The sequence below is a fragment of the Meriones unguiculatus genome, chromosome 6, assembly GCF_030254825.1.
Source record: "Meriones unguiculatus strain TT.TT164.6M chromosome 6, Bangor_MerUng_6.1, whole genome shotgun sequence".
NCBI lineage: Eukaryota > Metazoa > Chordata > Mammalia > Rodentia > Muridae > Meriones > Meriones unguiculatus.
Genome location: NC_083354.1, coordinates 137,371,176 through 137,384,159, shown reverse-complemented (window position 1 = coordinate 137,384,159; position 12,984 = coordinate 137,371,176).

The following is a 12,984-nucleotide window of genomic DNA, read 5'->3' as shown; positions in this document are numbered from 1 at the left end:
GGAGTGCTAACTTATAGAGCCACTATGCACATTAACATGGCTATTCCTTGGAATATTGGGAATAGTTATACCATAATACCAGCTATAGCATCAATAGGCATAAACCTATATAATACTCCCATAAGGACAGTTGTTGAACTATGTTCATAGAAGATTTATTCATAATAGCTAGTAACTGGAAAAAACCTAGCTGTCTCTCAACCAAAGAATGAGTAAAGAAAATGTATGTTTAAACAATGGAATACTACTCAGCTATTAAAAGCAATTATATCAATGACATTTGCTGGCAAATGAATAAAACTAGAAAAACCATCCTGAGTGAGTTAACCCAGACCCAAGACAAATATGGTATGTGCTCACTTAGAAGTGGGCATTAACTGTTAAGAAAAGCATGATTATGCTACAATCCATAGACCCCAAAAGAAGCTAAGTGACAAGGAGGGATCAAGGGGACATGCATGGATCTCCCTGGGAAAGAAAATAGAATAGATTCTGTGGGTAGGATAGGGGGATTTGGGAATGAGAACAGAAGAGATCAGGCCATTGAATGGGGAACAATGGAGGGAGAGAGTACTGGGAGAGATGACTGGAACTGGGGAGTATTTAGAGAGATGACTGGAATTAGGGCAGTGGAAACTCCCTGAAATAGATGAGAGTGACTCTGATAAAGTCTAGTAATGTGAGATATGGAGCCTAAATAGGCCATCTTCTAGAACCAGGTAAGTTTCCCAGCAGTGGGAATGGGTCATCAACCAAGTGAAAAAACATTTGACCTACAATCTGATCTACAATACCTGCTTTATGTGCTTGGGTAATGGTGGCACAAAACTTGTGAGAGTGGCCAACCAATAACTAGTCCAACTTGGGGTTCACACCATGAGGGGCAGCTTACACTTGACACCGCTTGGACTGCCAGGAACCAGAGACAGGAGAGCCCAGACCCAGGACAGAACCAAACATGACTGACAAAAACCAAAGATAAACAAAAAATTCAAGGAAATGAATACTAAAGACATTCTGCTAGGCTAATAGATTGGTGCCTAGCCCAAATGTCACCAGAGAGGCATTATACAGCAACTTATAAGAGCAGATGCAAATTCCCACAGCCAAATGCTAAGTGGAGCCAGGGTAACCCCTGCAGAAATGGGGGAGGAAAAACTGTGGAACTCAAAGATGTTGTGGACCTCATGGGAACAGTCCACAGAATCAACTAAGCAGGGATCATTGGAATTTATAGAGACTGGTGTGACAAACACAGACCCTATATGTGTCTGAGCTAAGACCTCTGCAATTATGTTATGATGTACCTTGGTGTTTTTGGGGGAGTCCCAACAGTGAGTGAGTGAGTGAGAGAGAAACAGAGAGAGAGAGGGTCTCTGACTCTTCTGTGACTCTTTTGCCTGCACTTGAGACCCTTTTCTTCCCACTGGTTTGCCTTGTCCAGCTTTTTTTTTTTTTTTTTTTTAAGGAGTTGTGGATCTAGGTGACAGGGAAGATGGGAGACAGACTGGGAAGAAGTCAGAGAGAGGAAACTGAGGTTAGAATGTAATGCATGAAAGAACAAAAAGAGCATAAAATATTTTCAATTAAAAATAGAATATGTAATAATCAGGAAGTGACACATAACAGTTGAATTTATTTTAGATAGCACTTCAACCATTCTAGCAAGAGAAACAAACACATTCATGCAATGTTAAATATGAGTTGTGTAATATTAGTCATTATACACACAGCTTTAATTTCTTATATTTGTGCTGAAGGTTTAAATTCCTAAGATTTAATAAAAGAGTTGCACTTGGAGAGGGGCATAGGAGGAGAGGAGTGAGAGAGGGTGGGATTGGAAGGGGAGGAGGGAGGGAGCTACAGCTGGGATACAAGATAAATAAACTGTAACTAATATAAAAATTAAAATTAAAAATTTTGCAGAATTCATATTAAGTGATATTTAAATTTTCTGTTAAGTAGGTTAGTATTAAGTACTAAATTTAAAACATGTTATTTTTAAATAGAATGTAGAAAGAAAAGCTAGTGGTCTTGTGTGCTTTTTTTTTTCTCCCTACAAGAGTCTGTGCAGTTTCTTTTTGCCCCAGAACCCAAAAATTATGTTGTCAGTCTTGAAATAGTAAGTAAATAATCAACTGAAAGGAAGAGTTAGGGAGGATATTTGTAATGTAAGGAAAGAAGAACTGTTAAACAATCCTCAAGCTGAGTGTGAGTACAAGTATGAATATCAAAATAAAATATGATTACAGGGCACCATTCAGAAATAATTTGAGGGTAATGATCATATTATAAAGACTGGCCAGTCAGCATGATTATATACTCATTCCAAACATAGCCATTTGTGAAGCTGTAGGCAGAAGGCAAAATAGCTGATTATACAAGAAAATGAGTAAAATAATTATAACAATTGACATAGCAATTTATATTTAGTAAGAAAGTATTTAAGGGATCCAGTGAACATTATCAAGTCACAGAATCAAGCATATCCTTATTGGGGTAGTGGTAGTTGAGTGACCGAGCCCGCTCAGTCAAGTAATGGGAGCTGCGAAGGAGGGAGTGAGGACTGAAAGAAAAAAGACACAATAATATAGGTGTAAGGTGGACTTCAGTAAGAACTGAAGCCAAGTTTATTTTTCTCTCAACCCCTTTTTGTAGTCTAAAATGTTTATTTAAGCAAAACAGTATTTCCCCATCACATGAGTCAGAAAATAATCCAATACTTGCTCAAAGTTCATGAGCCATGTCCTTCTTCCTTATCTCTTACCATAAGCCTCCCTTATGACTCATTTCATGAGTTCATGAAATATTCACTCTGAGCTAACAGTTTCTTTGTAAAAACATTCCATTGATAGAAAAACAAGTATAACTTGGCCAAAGGTAAAGCTAAATTAGCAGCAGCATTCTAAGGTAGCTGCACCATGGCTCCTGACAGTTGAGTATTAAATGGATTGAACCAAACAAAGAGGCAGTAAGATATAGACTTTTAATGGGGGGGAGGAGGATTTTGGTAGTCACTATCTATGGTAAGCATGAGTGAATAATCATAAAAACATAAGGCTGTGGTGAGGAGAGACAACCTGGCTTCATTTTGGACTACGCAGAGGAAGAGCTAAAGAGTCATGATATAAGCGATGATGTAGAGAATATCAGTGCCAATGCAAAGATGTGTAAGATCCCTGCAGTAAGGGAAGGTGGTGATAAACAAATGACATGGGAATATGAGATTTAATGCAAGATTAGAAAACTCTCTGGAAGCAACAATAAAGATCAAAGAGTAAACATTCAACTTTACAATGTCTTGTGAGAGGCAGGTGGTCAAAACTACCAATCTCAGCTGTGGTTAGAGCAAAAAGATGGCAACAGTTGACTAAACTTGGTAGGTTTGCAATGTCTGATATTTGACATATCAGAGAAGGAAATCTAAAGATTTTAGATAGTTGATGTACTGAGAAGTGAGTAATGATTTGAGATGCTTTCGCTTCATATAGTCAGACATAGAAAAGAATAAGGGTCACAGAACGGTCACTCCTAAAAAACAGTATTGACAAAGATGTGAATGTTAAGAGGAATAGGAAGGGTGAATAGAACTTAAGGGCTTTTTAAAAATCTTAGCCTCCACAACTTCAGTTTCTAAATAAAGATGTTTCATCACCAGTTAGCACTCAGAACTTGTAACTCTTTAAAGATTTTCATATTGAGAGAAAGGACAAATAATATTTTGAAGACTTTAATTGTGTATGTGTACAACAATGTGAAGTTCTAAAAGGCATTTTAAGTGAATTTGTATTTCAGTATCTATGTAAGAAGTAGTTTTTAGTAAACGGCCTGGGCTAGTTAACAGTTATAGGAATGTCAGTGGAGGAGAAAGTTGACCAGATACACAGTTCCCTGCTACTGCCTGCAACAGAAAACTTTAGTCAGACGAAGCAGGATTCTTGATTTTTCCCAAAGGAGAGTCATACTTAATTCTTTTTATAATAGCAATATATTGAATTTTTGTGGATAGTAATGTTATCATTAAATTACTTGGTTTTTCTTATTTTTATTGAAATAGTTTTTCTAGTTTTCCTTCTCTCATCTCCTCCTAGATCCTCCCCACCTCCTTTCCCATTCGTATCCATACCCAACCCCCACTCTCTGTATAAAAAGCAAACATGGAAAAAGATTAGGACAGAACAAAACAGAGAAAAAAAAAGAATGAAAAGGCAATAAAAGGCCATCCACACACAGAGACATATGTATACACAGAAAACACACACATGCACACACAATACCACTAATAATTTGAAAACCATAATATATAAGAAAAAAACCCAGCAAGGTTTTAAAAAGTATTATAAAATTATAACACAAAATATCTCCAAAAGTATAGAGTTCATTTTGAGTTGGTCATGTACTGCTGGGCATAGAGCGTGCCCTGGAATGTGGATTTTCCTTATTGAGAACCCATTGGAGAAAACAAATTTCTCCTTTGTGAGAAGTTATCAATTGAAGATAACTTCTAGATTCGAGATGTGTATATCACTTCTTCATTTAGTGCTGCAACCCCATTTGGCTTTGGCCTGTGTGTGCTTCCACCATCTCTGTGAGTTCATATGTGCATCCATCCCATTGTGTCTGGAATTCATTGTCTGGGTGTCTTCTATCACCAGAGGCTGTCACACTGTTTTGTTTCCAAATCCAGAGGGGAAAGACAATGGAGAAAGTTCATTTTGGAATGGATATTCCAAGATATCCCACACTCTGCACATTTTCTGTCTGTGGGTTTCTGTATTTATTCCTATACTTCAGGAGGAAACATCTCTGATAATGGCTGAGCAAGACACTGACAATATTGAAATAGCAGAATATCCTAAGAAGTCATTATATTACTACATTTCTTTTTAAACAACAATAGTATTTGGTTTTATCTGAGGTCCATAGCCTAAAAAGTGCCAGGTTCTTGTTCATACAAGCATAAGTGGGCATGGGTTCCATCTCATGGAGTGGAAAAAATCCAATCAGATAGTGTTTGATTACTTCCTTAAGGTTTCTATTGTTATGATTAGACATCATGGTAATATGCCAGCCTTCTGCATAGATGATTAGTAAAAAAAATTGAAAATTTTTAAAACTCAGAATTTAGAGTCTAGAAAGCTATATTTATCTGCCATCATTGTCATCACTTTCTATGCATATCTGTCATGAAGAAGACAGAAAAAAAGATAGGAGAGATTAGGAATAGTTGGGAAGCTCATTAAACTTCACACACTTCAAAGAGTAACTGGAGTCTTGACATTCAAAGATATACAGAGCTCCAATACAACCCTTTTCTAAAACACATACATCAATTATTTTATCACATTCATCCAAGATTTTGTTGAGCTGGTTTTTAAAAAGATATTTTGAAGAAGAGACAGTTTAAAGTTGGATTTTAAAACTCACCTGTGGAGTACAAATTACATACCTAACTTCTCAACATCTCAGAACATTGTCTCATTGGTAATATGATTTGTAGTTATAAAGACAGTATTACATGTTTAGAGGATCTATGCCTGTATGTAAGGGACTGACAACTATATAGAGAAATAAACATAACTCCTCCTGAAACTGCAAAGATATATCAAAGACAATCTTGGGATGTAGTTTCTGATACCATATTTGGTTCTAAAACAAAGATTTATAATGTATCCATTGATCATAATCAACCCATTTCATTTTTATGTGAAGGCAAGAAAAGAATATTTCAGAAAAACAACACTGAAAATTTGTCTTGATGGCAAAGATGCTGTATTAAGACAAACATGTGGAATTATGTGTGTATATATATATATATATATATATATATTATGTATATATATGTATATATGGTGACAAGATTTCAGACTAGGTGAAGTACATTTAAAATATCTCACAACTGTGAAAGTTTCTTTAACAAATTCTCTCAATAGGTTCACCTCAGGAAAATAATACTCCCCAGGACCAATTGAAAGTCTCATCAATTAAGCTAATTGGCACAGCAGGCTTCTCATACTTCCCAGTGGTGAATATGAAGCATTTATTCACAAACAAATAACTATTAAATCCTTTGAAAGCCTTCCCTAGCCAACTGATGAAATGCTAATCTTCAACATTATTCATAGTGAGTGTGTTCATAATGCCATTTCATCTTTTAAGTAGACAGGTGTTGTCAAGGGATATGTGTTCAAGTAAACTCATAATTTGAAGTTAAAATATTGTGATTTGTGTGTGTTGTGTATCATCTGTCTGTCTATCTATCTATCTATCTATCTATCTATCTATCTATCTAATTTTAGGTAGCTCATACAGTGATAAGTTACCATATTTTTTTAAAAGATCTTTAGTGTTAGTTATCCCTCCCCATATTTCCTCTGTTAGCCCATACTTTCATTCCCCATCCCTTTTAATTCTTACTATCCCATTATTCCCATATTTTCCTTTATATAATGGAATTCTGTCTATTCTCCCTTCAAAGATTTCCCCTCTTCTATGTGTTGGACCTCTATGAGTATTCTAAAGGTAACACACATATCTAAATAGTCAATGTTGACATCCATATAGGAGAGAAAACATGGTGTTTGTCTTTCTTAGTCTGGGTTACCTTACCAAGGATTATTGTTTCTAGTTCCATAATTTTACCTTCAAACTGTTTATTGTTTATCATCTGTCAATGGAAATTTAGGTTGTTTCCATTTTCTGGCTACAGTGAATAGAGCAACAATGGTCATAGATGAACAGGTGTCTCTATAGCAGGATATAGAGTCTGTTTTACTTTGTTCTAGATTGGTATAGTAAAGACCATTTTTATTTTAAGAGAGTGGACAGAAAAAATTGTATTTGGCTTAGGAGTCCTAATCATAGTCCATAATTGCAGAAACTCAAGTAGGGCAGGAACTGACACAAAGACGATAAATGCTTGTTCCTGGCCTGCTCTCTTTTCTTTTTTTAAATTAAATGTTGTATTAGTTTATTTATTGTATATCCTCTCTTCCCATTTCCCCCACTTCCCCTCCTTTCCCCACCAGAAAAGGGGACCTCCACCTGTATTAACCTTCCCAGCACATCAAGTCGCCTCAGGACTGTGCGTATCTTCACTAGACATGGCAGTCCTTCCAGGGGGGTGATACAAAAGCAGGCAACAGAATCCATGTTAGAAACAGTACACCCTCCACTCACCAGGCATCCAATATGAAGACCAAGCTGCCCATTGGTCACATATGTGCATGGGATGTAGGTCTAGATCATGCATGTTCCTTAGTTGATGTCTCTGTTTCTGAAAGCCACCATGTGGCTGTGGTAGTTGTTTCTCTTGGTCTTCTTGTGAGGTTTCTGTCCTCTCCAGGTCCTTCCAACTTTTCCTAAAAACCTGTAGGACCCCCAGAATTCCTTCCCATGCTTGGCTGCAAGTCCCATCATCTGTCTTGATCTGCTGTTGGCTCAAGCCTCCCAAAGAACAGTAAAGTTACCCCTGTCTGAAAGCATCTTGATCTGCTGTTGGCTGGAGCCTCCCAGACAACAGTCAAGTTAGGCTTCTGTCTGCAGTCATAGTAGAGTATCACTATTAGTGTCAGGAGCTGGCTCTCTACCAGGGTGGGTGTAAGGTTGGTCCAATTATAGTTTGGACTTTCCCTCTTTGTTCCCTCATTAGCCCTACACGTCTTGTAGGTAGGGTAAGTTTTGGATCACAGATTTTGTCAATATGTGGTTGATCCCTTCCTTCCACTAGTCCTTCCTGGTTAGGAGGTGGTCACTTCATTCTTCATGCCCCTCCCCTCGTGTTAGGAATCACAACTAGTATCACACCCACATCCTCCCAGGAGCCTACCCTGTAGCAGGCCTTTAGTTTGACCAAGAGATGTCCCTCCTAATTTTTCTTCTTGTTCGCAGCCCTCTCACGGCCTATCCCAGTTCTTCCCACATCTGATCCCCACTCTTATTTTCCTCCCTATTCCATCTCCTGCCCAGTTCCCTCTCTTTATCTATTTTTGCTGTCTATTCTATTTTCCCTTCTGAGTGAAATTCGGGCACCCTCCTTTGGGCCCTCCTTGTTACTTAACTTCTTTGGGTCTGTGGGTTTTTCCTCAGAAAATTGGGAATAGTTCTACCTTAAGACACTGCTATACCACTCCTGGGCATATATCCAAAAGATGCTGCATCATACAACAAGGACATTTGCTCATATGTTCACAGAGGCTTTATTCATAATAGCCAGAAACTGGAAGCAGCGTGATGTCCCTCAACGAATGAATGTATTAAAAAAATGTGGTACATTTACACAATGGAATACTATTCAGCTATTAAAAAAATTATCAAAATTTCAAATGGATATAACTAGAAAAGATCATCCTAAGTGAAGTAACCCAGATACAGAAAGGTGCACATGTATGTATTCACTTATAAGTGGATAATAGACCTATAGTACAGGATAATCATACAACGAGCTTGCTCTCTTTTCATGGCTCACTTTGCTTGATCCTTTTATGCAATCCAGAACAACTAGCCCAACATAAGCATTGATCAAGAGAATACCTCACAATCTTGCCAATCGGATAGGTCTATTTTCTCCCTTGTGTTTTCTTCTTCTCAGTCAACACAACTAACCAACAGTCTTGGGGATATAAGTCCGAGAGTAGTATAGCTGGATATGTCGACACCCTGGGAAGTCTACCATGCTACAGAGCCAACTGCATATCCAAGAATATCAAGCAATAAATATTGGATTTAATGCATTAGAAAAAGAGAAAATGTGAAATTGAGTGGGTAAGGAAGTAGCAGTAGATCTGGAAGGAGTTGAGAAAGAAAAATGAAAATGACCAAAGTACACTGTACAAAATTCCCAAAGAATTAATAAACATATTATTAAATAAGCAAAGAAAGCAGGATTTCTACACTTCATAGAATTGAAGGTTTTAAATTTTTACTTTATTATTTTGTTAAATCAAAATACACTATGAAATGATATTTTAAGACTGTGACCCAAATAGAAAAGTAATTAATTAATCTGAAACGGTATGCTCTTAATTAAATTATTCTTTTTAAATTCAAACTTAATATTCTGATGATGTTAAAAAATAGATTAAAATGAAACAGCACAGAATCCAAAGTTACATATGAACTTTAAATAACTTTTAAAATAAATCTTTTTATTATACAACTCCCTAGTGACTCCTTTGCCCTCTTTTTTAGGTTATTTCCTTATGATACGGCTCTTGGTTTTATGTTTTTTTCATTATTGAACTGGACTAACCTTGATAATCTTACTCGATTTCCCTATGCCTGTTTTCTTTTTCTTTTTCTTTTTTTCTTCTCAATGCAGTTTATTCAGGAACCTTGAACAATCTTCTGACCCTGGGGAAAGCCAGCCCACAGCTTAAATAGCCTCTGGGTAGCCAACCCCAGTGTGCCACGTGGGCAATGCAGATAGGTCCACATACATGGAAGCAAGCCAGATTCTCAGCCTTAGCCAAATATGGAGTTGTTTGTGACAGAGAGCACTCACCATCGGGAAGGTGGAAGGCAGAAACCCGCTCCACCTTTAAGGCGCGGCATTATGCAGCTCTCTACAGTTCCCCCTTTTAAAACTAATATGAATGCTGATCGACTTGAGGAAGTTTTCATGAAAATTCAAAGTAATAAAATGCTATAAATATTTCATACCTTTACTGTGCTCTCTGGAGTACTTATCAACAGCAAGTGCTCCGAAGCCAGTCCCTGAAAAGACTTCCTCTTTTTAACCTTTGTTTGTCTGTGTCAATACTACAGTATGTTTTCATCATTTTTATATCATAAAGCAGGATTATATAGCCTTTTCTATGTTTATTGTATTTAAAATTATTATTCATTTTAAATCTTGAGCCTTTAGAAAAAAATAAATAAAAATTCTTTGGAGATCCTAAAACAATTTTGTTAATTTACAAAACAATTAAAAGAGAGATGGCACTTTTTCTATATGGTCTTCCATTCCATGAATATGGGATTTCTTTCCACTTATATAGACCCTTTGCCATATTTCTTCAGAGTTCATCATACAAATACATGTTTCGTATTTTATACTTGTATATATTTTGCTAGTTATATTTTTGTGATTCATACACGAAGTGTCCCATGTAGACTGATGTGTTTTAGTACCTGGCCTCAGATAGTGGCACTGTTTGTAAAGATCATGAAACCTTTACTAGGTAGAACCTTGGTGGAAGAAGTAGGTCACCAAGGGTGGGCTTACTTCCTCTTCAGTCTCTACTTCTGGCATAGTGATAGCTAATACAAAAAATTGGTTAGAGAACTATGGTCATTGCTGTCATAAACTTGACCATGTAGGGTCTTTGAGACCAGTTGTCAAGAGAATTTGGAAGTCTGCCTTTTTAAAATGTTTAATTAATTAATCAGAAATGAAGAAAGAGAACAAAGTAGGAGAGGGAACTCAGAGAGAAATGAGGGTGGAGATTAGACCTAGGGAGAACTGGGGTGCTAGGACAGAGGGCATGCAGAGAGAAGAGAAACCTTGGGCAAAGGAATCTCTGTGACAAGCTGGAGACCTAAGACTTCTGGGAAGATATGGAGGTTACTCTAACTGAGACTCCTAGTAGCAGGGGCCACGAAACCTGAAGAGGACACTCTCTAACTAAATGGGATTCCTAATACAGGGAGAAGAACACCAGCCCATTCACAAAAATTCACTTTTTGTCTTGTTGCTTTGGTAATATATTGTAACAGCAATAAGAAAAGCAGTTAATGTGTAAGTCTTGTTTGTTTGTTTTTGAAAAAAGGTTTCGTAGCTCTGTCTTTCCCAGATTTTATAGTGTAGACCAAGCTGTTCTTGAACTCACAGAGTTCTGCCTACTTCTGCCTCCCTAATGCTGTTATTAAAGCTGTGTGCCACCATGCACTCTATAATCTATTTATTTTTGAGTATAAATGAATAGTATTATAAATAGTATTGTATTTCTACTTAGATGTGTGTATTCATTGTTACTACGTAGTGTGGCAGTGCATCAGGGTAAGAGACTAAAACTTTTTTATTTTTTATTAATTTTTTATTTTAATTTTTATTAATTATACTTTGTTCACTTTGTATCTCCCCTGTAGCTCCCTCCCTCCTCCCCTCCTAACCCCATCCTCTGTCCCCCTTCTCCAAGCATGTCCCTCCCCAAGTCCACTGATAGGGGAGGTCTTCCTCTCCTTCCTTCTGATCCTAGTTTATCAGGCCTCATCAGGTGTGGCTGCATTGTCTTCCTCTGTGTCCTGGTAAGTCTGCTCCCCGCTCACGGGGAGGTGATCAAAGAGCAGGACAATCAGTTCATGTCAGAGACAGTCCTTGTTTCCATTACTATGGAACCCACTTGGACACTGAACTGCCATGGGCTAATTCTGTGCAGGGGTTCTAAGTTATCTCCATGAATGGTCATTGGTTGGAGTATCAGTCTCAGAAAAGACCCCTGGGTTCTGTTGCTCTCCTTGTGGAGCTCCTGTCCTCTCCAGGGCTTACTCTTTCCCACTTCTTTCATAAGATTCCCTGCATTCTACCCAAAGGTTGGCCATAAATCTCAGCATCTGCTTTGATACCCTGCAGGATAGAGCCTTTTATTAAAGGCCCTCTGTGGCAATCTCCTGTCCTGTCCTTAGTCATCAGGGAAATGCAAATCAAATGGCTAAAATAAAAAACTCAAGTGACAAAACATGCTTGAGAGGTTGTGGAGAAAGGGAACCCTCCTCCACTGCTGGTGGGAATGTAAACTTGTACAACCACTCTGGAAATCAATCTGGCACTTCCTTAGACAATTAGGAATAGTGTTTCCTCAAGATCCAGCTATACCACTCCTAGGCATATATCCAAAATATGCTCAAGTACCCAATGAGGACATTTGCTCAACCGTGTTTGTAGCAGCTTTATTTGTAATAGCCAGAAGCTGGAAACAACCCAGATGCCCCTCAACCAAGAAATGAATACAGAAATTGTGGTTCATCTACACAATGTAATATTACTCAGCAATAAAAAACAAGGAAATCATGAAATTTGCAGGTAAATAATGGGAACTGGAAAAGATCATCCTGAGTGTGGTATCCCAGAAGCAGAAAGACACTCAGGGTATACTCACTCATAAGTGGAAATTAGACATATAATATAGGATAAACCTACTAAATTCTGTACACCTAAAGAAATTAATCAAGGAGGACTTAGGCTAAAATGCTCAATCCCCATTCAGAAAGGCGAAGAGGACGAACATCAGAAGAAGTAGAAAACAGGGAACAAGACTGAAACTTTTGCTAAACCTTAAAATAAGAGTTAATAACATACACTGAGGTCAGTTAGGGCCTAACACTGCTATCCTTCTGTGTACTCAGACAGTTTAACCTGTTTTTTTTTTTTTTTGTTTTTTTTTTTTCAATGCAGTTTGTTCAGGAACATTGAACAATCCTCCGACCCCGGGGAAAGCCAGCCCACAGCTTAAATAGCCTCTGGGTAGCCAACCCAGGCGTGCCACGGGGGCAATGCAGATAGGTCCACATACATGGAAGCAAGCCAGATCCTAGGCCTTAGCCAAATGTGGAGTTGTTCGTGACAGAGAGCACTCACCATCGGGAAGGTGGAAGGCGGAAACCAGCTCCATCTTTAAGGCATAGCATTCCGCAGCTCTCTACAGTTCCCCCTTTTTGTTTTAGACGCATCAGGCAAGAGTAGAGGTCTGATCTCTGATATTAGAAATAAATTGGGACTTTGTACAGATGTTCATTTAGGTGTCATCCACCCAAAGAGCATCAGACCCGTCCGATACCTTTTTCTCAGAGGCGGGACCTGGGGCATCAACCCGCATGGGAGTGTTAGCAGGCCTTCTGGTGTTGGTCTCCTTGGTTTGCCTGTGGTATATATGCAAGATTAGAGTCTCACAACAGTGTGATGCAGCCATGATCATTCAGGCCTTTACAGCCATTGAAGCAGGACATTCTCCCCAAGCATGGTTGGATACCATAAAAAGCTAAAAT